The sequence below is a fragment of the Nansenia antarctica genome, assembly GCF_963989245.1.
Source record: "Nansenia antarctica genome assembly, chromosome: 1".
In the NCBI taxonomy this organism is placed as follows: domain Eukaryota; kingdom Metazoa; phylum Chordata; class Actinopteri; order Argentiniformes; family Microstomatidae; genus Nansenia; species Nansenia antarctica.
Window position 1 is genome coordinate 86,572,218 of NC_137674.1, and position 9,256 is coordinate 86,581,473.

The window sequence follows — 9,256 nt, forward strand, 5'->3', positions numbered from 1 at the left end:
CGAATGGAATCTTTTGTTGTTTCAAGAATTTCCGTTGTTACAGTCCTCTCGTTTTGCGCACCAACTTCTAGTAAGTCTAGTCTGCTGTAGGTACTATTTACACAGCCGTTCCCTATGAGTATTAAAATAAAAATGTACATACAAATGTACTTAGAAACACTTAAAAGCACCGATTTTGAGCGCTCCCCCAGCCTCGCGTCCGAGCGCCATCTTGGAAGAATACATCTTTCATAATTTATACCTTTTGAGCTGTACTCAAATTTGCCTGAAATCTTATTCATTCCTATCCTATGGCCATTCACTCTGAATGGGGACATTTGAAAATGAAAAAAATGCAATTTTACTGCTTGGTCAGAATTAAAGGTTACAAATCAGTCTGTGTGATTGACAGGAGAGATGACCAGAGGGGCAGAGTTTTTACCACCATAATTCCAGCCAGGGCTGAAGTATGGATAGAGCTTCTCAGTGAAGGTGCAGCCAGTGAAAGAGTATATCAGAGACCTGGCCTCCACATCATAAAAGGAGACCTGGCCCTCCTCATAATCCACAAACACCCCCACCTTCTGGGGCTTCTCTCTCAGGGACAGGGGGACATCAGGGTCAGCAGGTGCACAGTACTAATTTCCATTCCTCAACCAGACAGTCCAGTATCCATCCTCAGGCCTCAGTGTGATACCCCCCTTCCTGTTGTTGGACTCTCTGGCTACTCCTACAGACCAGTCAGTCTTCTCCTTCACCTCCACTTCATAGTAAAACCTCTCTGAGGAGAAACTCTCCTTTCCTAAAACACAGGCACAATCAGAAAACCTCTCTGTGTTATCAGGGAGATTCTTTATTCTGACTCCACATCTAACTTGTTTCCCATCCTCAGACAGAATGAGAATGGGGCATGCTGTATCAGGGTCCAGAGTCACGTCCACTGCATACTGCTGAATCGTCTTCAGCTCAGCATCACACAACTTCTTCACTTCACTCATAAGTGTCTCCTCCAGCTGAGACACAGCTCTCCTCACAGTCCCCACATAGAGATCACTGTGAACCCTGACCAGTCCTTGGTGTGTGGAGGGGTGGACAGGGATGGGAAGCTCTGGAGGAGTTGGAGGTGGTCCTCAGTGTGTGAGAGCTGCTCCAGCTCAGTGCTTCTCTTCTTTAGCTCAGTGATTTCCTGCTCCAGCTCTTTAATCAGCCCTTCAGCCCGCCTCTCTGCTGCTTTCTGCTTCTCCTCGATCACGTCAAGGAGCTCAGCCTGGCTTTTCTTCATGGAGTCCACCAGAGCAGTGAAGACCTGTACGCTGTCTGCTTTCTCTCTGTCTGCATCTTTCTTACTGAGATCTACTGAGTGTTTGATCTCTGAAACCTTCTGCAGTCGCTCCTGGATCATCTGCTGAACATCTGCCTCTGTCTTCCCCAGCTGAGCCTTCCTCTCTCCATACTCCTCCTCTATGGGGACGGTGTCATGGGTCTTGTGGTCGGTCTCAGTGCAGAACTACAGAACAGCTCCAGGAGTTTGTTGTGCTTCTTACACATCCTGTCTTCCAGGTTCTCCACAGGGTCGATCAGCTTGTGTCTCTTTAAGCCTGCGACTCTCTGATGAGGCTCCAGGTGAGTCTCACAATAAGAGGTCAGACACACCAGGCAGGACTTAAGAGCCTTGAGCTTCGTCCCAGTGCAGACGTCACAGGACACTTCTCTAGGTTTGTCTGGGGCTGGGCTGCTGGTTGCCTTCACTTCAACTGACTTCCTAAACTGAGCGGCCATCTCAGAGATGAACGTATTGACAAAGAGATCTGGTCTCTTATCAAATGTTTTTTTACACATTGGACACTGACACAGGTCATTGTTGTCCCAGTACTTTCTGATAGAGACCATGCAGAAGTTGTGTCCACATGGAATATAGACTGGGTCAGTGAACACATCCAGACAGACAGAACACAGGAACTGCTCCTCGGACAGGAGACTGCTGGAGGAAGCCATATCTAGAGAGACCAAAGGGTGACACCATAAAGCATTTCCTGGAATCAGATCAGATCTTGATAGTTTCAACTATGAAGCTGTTAAGACTGTCTTACGACATTATTCTACCCTCACCAAACACTTTATTAGGAACACTATACTAATACAGGGTAGGGCCTCCCTTTGCTCTCAAAACAGCCTCAATTCTTCTTGGCATTGATTCCTTAAGATGTTGAAAAAAATCGCTTCAAATCGTAAATTGGGTGTGGTGTGAACAAATCTGTGATTTAATTTTCAGGCCATATCCCCCAGCCCTATGTAGGCTACAGGTATTTCTAACAAAGTGTTCGGTGAGTGTATATCACATAGAAGATAGTTCTTCAGCCAAATCAAGACGTTTTACTTACTGAACTGTATATAAACAAAACAAGGCAGGAACACAACACGTGAGAGTGAACACAATAGTTTATCTTGACTTATTCGTATAAGTCTCTCAACTCACCTGTCTGTGATTCTGCGACAGTGGGGACGCTGTCTCTGTCCTTTATACTGTATGTGTGATAGATGTCTCTGTCCTGTATACTGTATGTGTGATAGATGTCTCTGTCCTTTATTCTGTATGTGTGACAGATGCCTGTTTGAGGACGATTTCTAACAAGTTTGAGACGGTCTACTTTTGTGCAGGATACACTTTACGTCTCTACACAGTTTTAGTTTCATTTCAGCAAACTGACGTTGAGATGCTCCTCCCCTCCTATCCCAATACAGCTTTCCTCCCTGCAACAGAGTTAACCCTTTACCGGGCTAATCTGTTTCTAACATGCTGGTTTCACAGACACGCTGTTCTTAACTATAATTTCCAATCATCGTATTGTTTCCAGTCAATATAAACTGTAATCTGAGTGCGAACCCTGGGTACGAACACTTTGCTCGGCTGCCCTCGAACAGGCGGTACAGGACCATGTTCGCAAGGACAAACAGACTGAAGCTCAGCTTCTACCCCAGGGCCATCCAGGCCCTGAACACAGCAAAGACCTAGGTTCTGGGCCCTGGACAGTCTGGACGGATTGATGGCAGCTGCTGGATTGAAAATCAGGTGTAGTGCTGAGGCACAAATGTGTACATTTCAAGCCTGCAAACTGCGACACTTTAAATGAATGTGCAATAACACTATGTGCAATATGAATGAATGAATGAATGAATGAATGAATGAATGGTCTTTATTGTCATTGCTATAGTACAGGTACCAAACAACGACATTTTAGGAGGGGTGGCTCCCCTGGTGCTAGGAAAGAAAAGAAAAAAAAAGAAAGAAAAAAAAAACACAAGAAGGGAAGGAGCTGGTTTACATAAATAAAGGCTATGTGCACTATCCACTATACTATACTGTACAGATAGACGACTAGGGTTGTCATATTGCACATAGTGTTATTGCACATTCATTTAAAGTGTCGCAGTTTGCAGGCTAGAAATGTACATATTTGTGCCTCAGCACTACACCTGATTTTTTCAGTCCAGCAGCTGCCATCAATCCGTCCAGACTGTCCAGGGCCCAGAGCCTAGGTCTTTGCTGTGTTCAGGGCCTGGATGGCCCTGGGGTAGAAGCTGTTCTTCAGTCTGTTTGTCCTTGCGGCCATGGTCCTGTACCGCCTTTTCGAGGGCAGCCGGGTAAAGTGTTCGTACCCAGGGTGGGTTGGGTCTCTGGAGACCCTAGGGCAGAGGTCCCCAAAGTGGGTGCCGCGGCACCTGTCCGGGGGTGCCGCCAAATCTGCTCGTAAAAAAAAGAAAAAAAAAGAAAAAATGAAATAAGTATAATATACAATTATAATAATAATACATGAATAAACGTTTGTTTATTACATGTGCAATGGAGTTCATAAGCAAATAAAATATATATTTCTCAGATTTGAAAGATATTAATTTACTAACTAGGCCTACTAGTTACTAACTAACTACTCCTCACTGAAGTCTTGGACCAAGCGGTGAAAATTGTTAATTATGTAAAATCACGCCCGCTGAAGTCACGGCTGTTCAGCACATTGTGCAATGAGATGGGGTCCGAGCATGAGGGGCTCTTATTACACACAGAGGTCCGCTGGCTGTCGCGGGGCAAGGTGTTATCCCGTGTCTATGAGCTCCGAGATAAACTGATCACTTTTGTCAGTGAGCACGACTTGCCATACAAAGAACAATTGGAAGATGAATCGTGGTGGATTAAGCTTGCTTATCTGGCAGATATTTTCAGCCACCTTAATGACCTCAACATAAAAATGCAAGGGAAGGCTGAGAATATCTTGACAGCGACAGACAAACTGAACGGATTCCGATCCAAATTGAGACGGTGGCAAGATGGGGTGGCCAAGAAAAACATTGAAATGTTTACGTTGACGGCCAATGACGCACCACACAAGTCAGCGTCTTTCTTGAATCTGATCGCTGCGCACCTACGTATGCTGGAGGAGAGATTTGAGTCCTATTTCCCTCCAATGAACGAAGACTTTGACTGGCTCCGGGATCCGTTCAACCCCCTCTCATCAGCATCAGCCGCTAGTTTGAGCAGCAAAGCTCAAGATGAACTGGCAGAGCTCATTATGGACCGCACACTGAAGCTCAAACATGGTGAGCTAGGTTTGGATAGGTTTTGACTGCTTGTGGGACATGAATATCCATCTCTCTCAGAGAGCGCCATCAAGGTGCTTTTACCCTTCCCAACCTCCTACTTGTGCGAGCTGGCTTTTTCTTCTCTAGCATACGTCAAGAACAAGACACGCACGCGACTGTCAGTGGAACAGGACCTGCGTGTCGCGCTGTCCACTATCTCTCCCCGCATAAAGAGACTCTGCTCCCAAAAGCAGGCGCATGTGTCCCACTAATGCGCACAACATATTTCTTTGTTTTGTATTTCTCTCAATTTTTACAATTCTGTCATGATTATTATTGTTAAATTATTATAGTTGTGAGTTACCCGTTTGGTTCAGAAGATGTGAAATAATAATCTCAGAATGAGCATTGAAATGAGAATTACATTTTAAGGCATTATTTTAAGCCCCCCAAAAAAGCATTGTTCCATTGATTGATTATACAGGCCTTTGATATTTTATTTGTGTGAAGAATTCCCTCTGAGTCTCCTCCCATATTGTACAATCCTTGAGGGCCACAATTTTATTTAATTTAGCGATAGTTTGACTGACCTATGCATTCTTGCCCATCCATTACAGTTCATTTATGACTTTTATTATCTTGTTAAAATTCATTGGGGCAATACTTATGTATTATATATAAACACACATTTTCAAACCAATTCATCGTGTATTGTTTTTAGTTTAAGCTCCGAGGCATTTTTTAAATCTTCGTAGAGTTGGGGTGCCTTGGAGAAGGGGGAAAGCTTCAGGGGTGCCTTGGTTAAAAAAAGTTTGGGAACCTCTGCCCTAGGGTACATAAGGTTGCAGAGAATAGGAAATGTTAGAATAGGTATAGCATAGCATAGAGTACAGCACAGTGTTTTATTTGTACAGTATAGTATAGTGGATAGTGTACATAGCCTTTATTTATGTAAACCAGCTCCTTTCCCTTCTTGTTTTTTTTTCTTTTTTCTTTTTCTTTCCTAGCACCAGGGGAGCCCCCCCTCCCAAATTTCGTTGTTTGGTACCTGTACTCAGGGACGCGGGAAGGGGGGTGCTGAGGGTGCTGCAGCACCCCCTAGCGGCAAGCAGAAGGAGCTCCTCCTGCCTGAATTTTAAAAATAAAAATATTATTCAAACAATAATTTAAAACAATATAATAACTATTGTTGCTTTTGGGAATAAAAATAAATGTGTTTTTTGTAATAAATGTAAAAATGTGTTTGTTAGTTTTAATGTTAGTGATCACATGGTCATATCTTGCTAGGGACTTGACATCCGAGTCTTGACACCCCCACCCCCACCCCCGTTTGACGAGCCGTGTCGACCAGACATACGTTTTCCTGGGAGGAAAATTGGAACAGAGACATTCGAGTTTCATTTCATTTCAAAAAAGCTGGTTTACCAGGTGGAAATGGTTGCATTATGTCACTGAAAGAGACCCTGTTCTTTGCTTCTCTTGCAGTAAAGCTATATAGAGAAGGGGTTAAGGCACCACGACAGAAAGACAAGTGCATTTACAGTAGGAGGCTTTTGTAAGTTTAGCCAACACGAGATGTCTGACATACATTCAGAATCGGTGAGATTGCTTGCTTCGCTTAACAACACTCCCATTAATGCTCTACTGTCGGACGTTGTTGAGAAAGAGCAACAGACGGCCAGAAACGTATTAGAACTGATATTCAGATCCATCCGATTCTTCGGCAGCGAAGGGCTTCCGTTAAGATGCAATAACAATCGACATGGAGTGCTGTCTGTAATAATGGTCAACATCATGTTTGTGGACATTGTGGGACACTGTGAGCTGAGTGGAAATTACTGTAAATTCCAACACATTGTTGGTAAAATATTTAACGTTACGTCTTTGTAGTGTGTGGGTGCATGCGTGCGTGCTTAACTATTATTGCCCGTGCATTGGGGCCCGTCGTTATGCCACTGTGTGCGTGTGAGCGAACGAGCAATCAGCGAGAGGGAGGGAGAGAAATCGCTATAATTTTTTCCCTGGCAATTTTTTTCCCTGTAGCCTATAGACAGCACCTCAGCACCCCCAGTCAAAATACCTTCCCGCGTGCCTGCCTGTACTATATCAATGACAAATAAAGACCATTCCATTCCATTCCAATCAGAATAATATTTGTGATTTGTGACTATTTTGACTGACCATCTATAGATTGGACTACCTAGGATATAGTCCAGACTCTAAACCTTCTTTTAACTTCAGAATCAGTTGACTTGGTGAGGTTGGTGCATAGGACATGAAGATAAAATAACAATACATAAGCAAAAAATAATAATTACAGTAAAATTACAATAATGTAAAACTCATATAGATTACATTGTCCGTTGTGTGTGTGTGTGTGTTTATTTAATTTAATTTAATTTAATTTTGCCATTTAGCAGACGCTTTTAATCCAAAGCGACTTACAATTACGAATTACAGGGACATTCCCCCTGGAGTAACTGAGGGCTAAGTGCCTTACTCATGGGCACACTAGTAGTGGTGTGGTTTCAGGCGGGATTTGAACTCACAACCTTCCGATCACAAGTCCAACTCACTATCCACTAGACCACCACTACCCCTTATGAACATGATCAATCAATCAACATAAGACTAAGCAAAACCCACAAAGTTTCCCAGGAACCTTCTTCTTTTCTAGTTACGCTTCACGATCCTGTCAGACTACAACCAACCGTGATGTGTGATAACGTCACTTTATTACGTGTGATTTCTTACTGTAAGATAACACGGTGGTGATGGACTTATTTCAGTGTCACTCTGCCATGAATGAGGGGTTTGAGGTGCCTATTCAGGAGCCATTTTCATGAGCGATTGCATCCATTTAGTATTTCAACAAGACTTGTAGGAACGTGTCTAAATGTAAATTCAACACTGCGCCTTCCCCAGGCTACAATACGACAGTGGAGAAGGTAATAAGCTGCTCTGAAGACAAGAGGCCTGCAGAGACACACTGTTAATATCACAATGAGCAGAATGAACACCCAACCCTTTAGCTAAACAATTTAAAATGAAAAGCTGTCTTGTAAAACGTCATCTCTTATAGAATAAGAGCTAATTGAATTTCGAGAGGCCTGCATTAGCTGCGAATACGGTATTATTAGGTTTCATTACCGCCCACCCCCTCAAGTCGAGACTTCAGCAAATTTGAGTACGTTCTCCTTACTGACGATAGAGTTGATCCAAACGGCTTAAATGGGCCAAAGTAGACTTTGGTTTAAACTTCCCAACACCGTCACATAACAAACTGGCTTCACATCTGAGGTAAGAATGCAATTATAAGACAAGATGTGCAGCCAGTAGATAGAGAGAAAAATATTAATCTGTGGATAAATATGTTATATACTGCCTTCAGATCCAGAAAGTGTACTGTAACCCCGTTGACGCCCACTCTAAATGATAACAAGACCGATTCACTGACATTTACGATATACTATACAAGCACAATTGCAATGATGTTACCTCCACGCATTACAACAACACTAACCAGAGAGCAGGTTCAAAGCCTAGGCTTAGAAATGTAAATTTAAAAAACTACCCTCCAAGCCATCAACAATCTGGCCCCCTCCTACCTTGCCGACCTCGTCCCCCTCCACACCCCCTCCCGTTGCCTCAGGTCTGACGACCAAACCACCCTCAAGACCACCAGGACCAAGCTCCGGACCTGGGGTGATGGGGCCTTTTCAGCCGCAGCCCCGTCCCTCTGGAACGCCCTCCCCAACCACATCAGACAGGCCAACACCCTCCCAACATTTAAACAGGCCCTCAAAACCCACCTCTTCAAGCTCGCCTTCGCCAGTTAACCCTCTCCCCCTCCCCTTCCCATGTGTCCCCAGCACTACCTTATTTATTATTACTACTCGATCTTGTCAGTTTGTAAAGAGTCTTTGAGTGTCTAGAAAAGATATATATAAGTCTAATGTATTATTATTATTATTATTATTATTATTATTATTATTATTATTATTATTATTATTAAGACAGAAGAAACACACTGTGGAAGGACTTTGCCTTGGGTCTTCTGAATTCCCCCTTTAGAGCCTGGCTGCCACCTACCAGAGCCCAAATAAAGAAACAGTACCCAACTCCAGATCCCCAAAACAAGAACAGCAAGATACAAAACATCATCCATCCCATTCTATACAGAATGCCAAATAAGTAAAATGTATTTATACAGCACCTTTCCCAGACCAAGGGTCACAAAGTGCTTTACATAACAAGGAAGAAACACAATAAAACATCATACAAGAGCGAAAAGCCACAGCAGGTTAAAACAGGCAAAACAAGTGAAAATAAAAACAAGTAACAGACAACAGGTGTACAACAACACAGGACACAGAAAGACAGGCCCTTGGGGCTATCCAAAAGCCTAATAACATAGGATGAATGTTTTAGCCTTACCCACCACCGCCATAGACTGTGTTGATAAATACTCAAGATTCACTAAGTTATTATCACTGTTTTTATCCAAAATTGTGTTTTATATGTTTATGTTGTATTTCATTGATGTTGATGTGACTATAAATATTCTTGTATTTCAGTTTCACAAACTGCAAAAAGAATATTCGATAAAGAAACTTGAAACTAAAACTAAAAATCAAGTGCACATATTGTACAACATCTTCATATCTCTCTAACCCTTATACTTCTACTTGTAGCATACATA

At 43.0% G+C, this 9,256-nt stretch overlaps 1 pseudogene across 1 annotated transcript; it reads right to left on the reverse strand.

Moving 5' to 3' along the window:
* Positions 1-371: 371 nt before the first annotated feature.
* Positions 372-1,974, reverse strand: LOC308175926 (E3 ubiquitin-protein ligase TRIM21-like; annotated as a pseudogene). The gene has a single exon. The product of its transcript is annotated as an E3 ubiquitin-protein ligase TRIM21-like (transcript).
* Between the last annotated feature and the right edge of the window lie 7,282 nt (positions 1,975-9,256).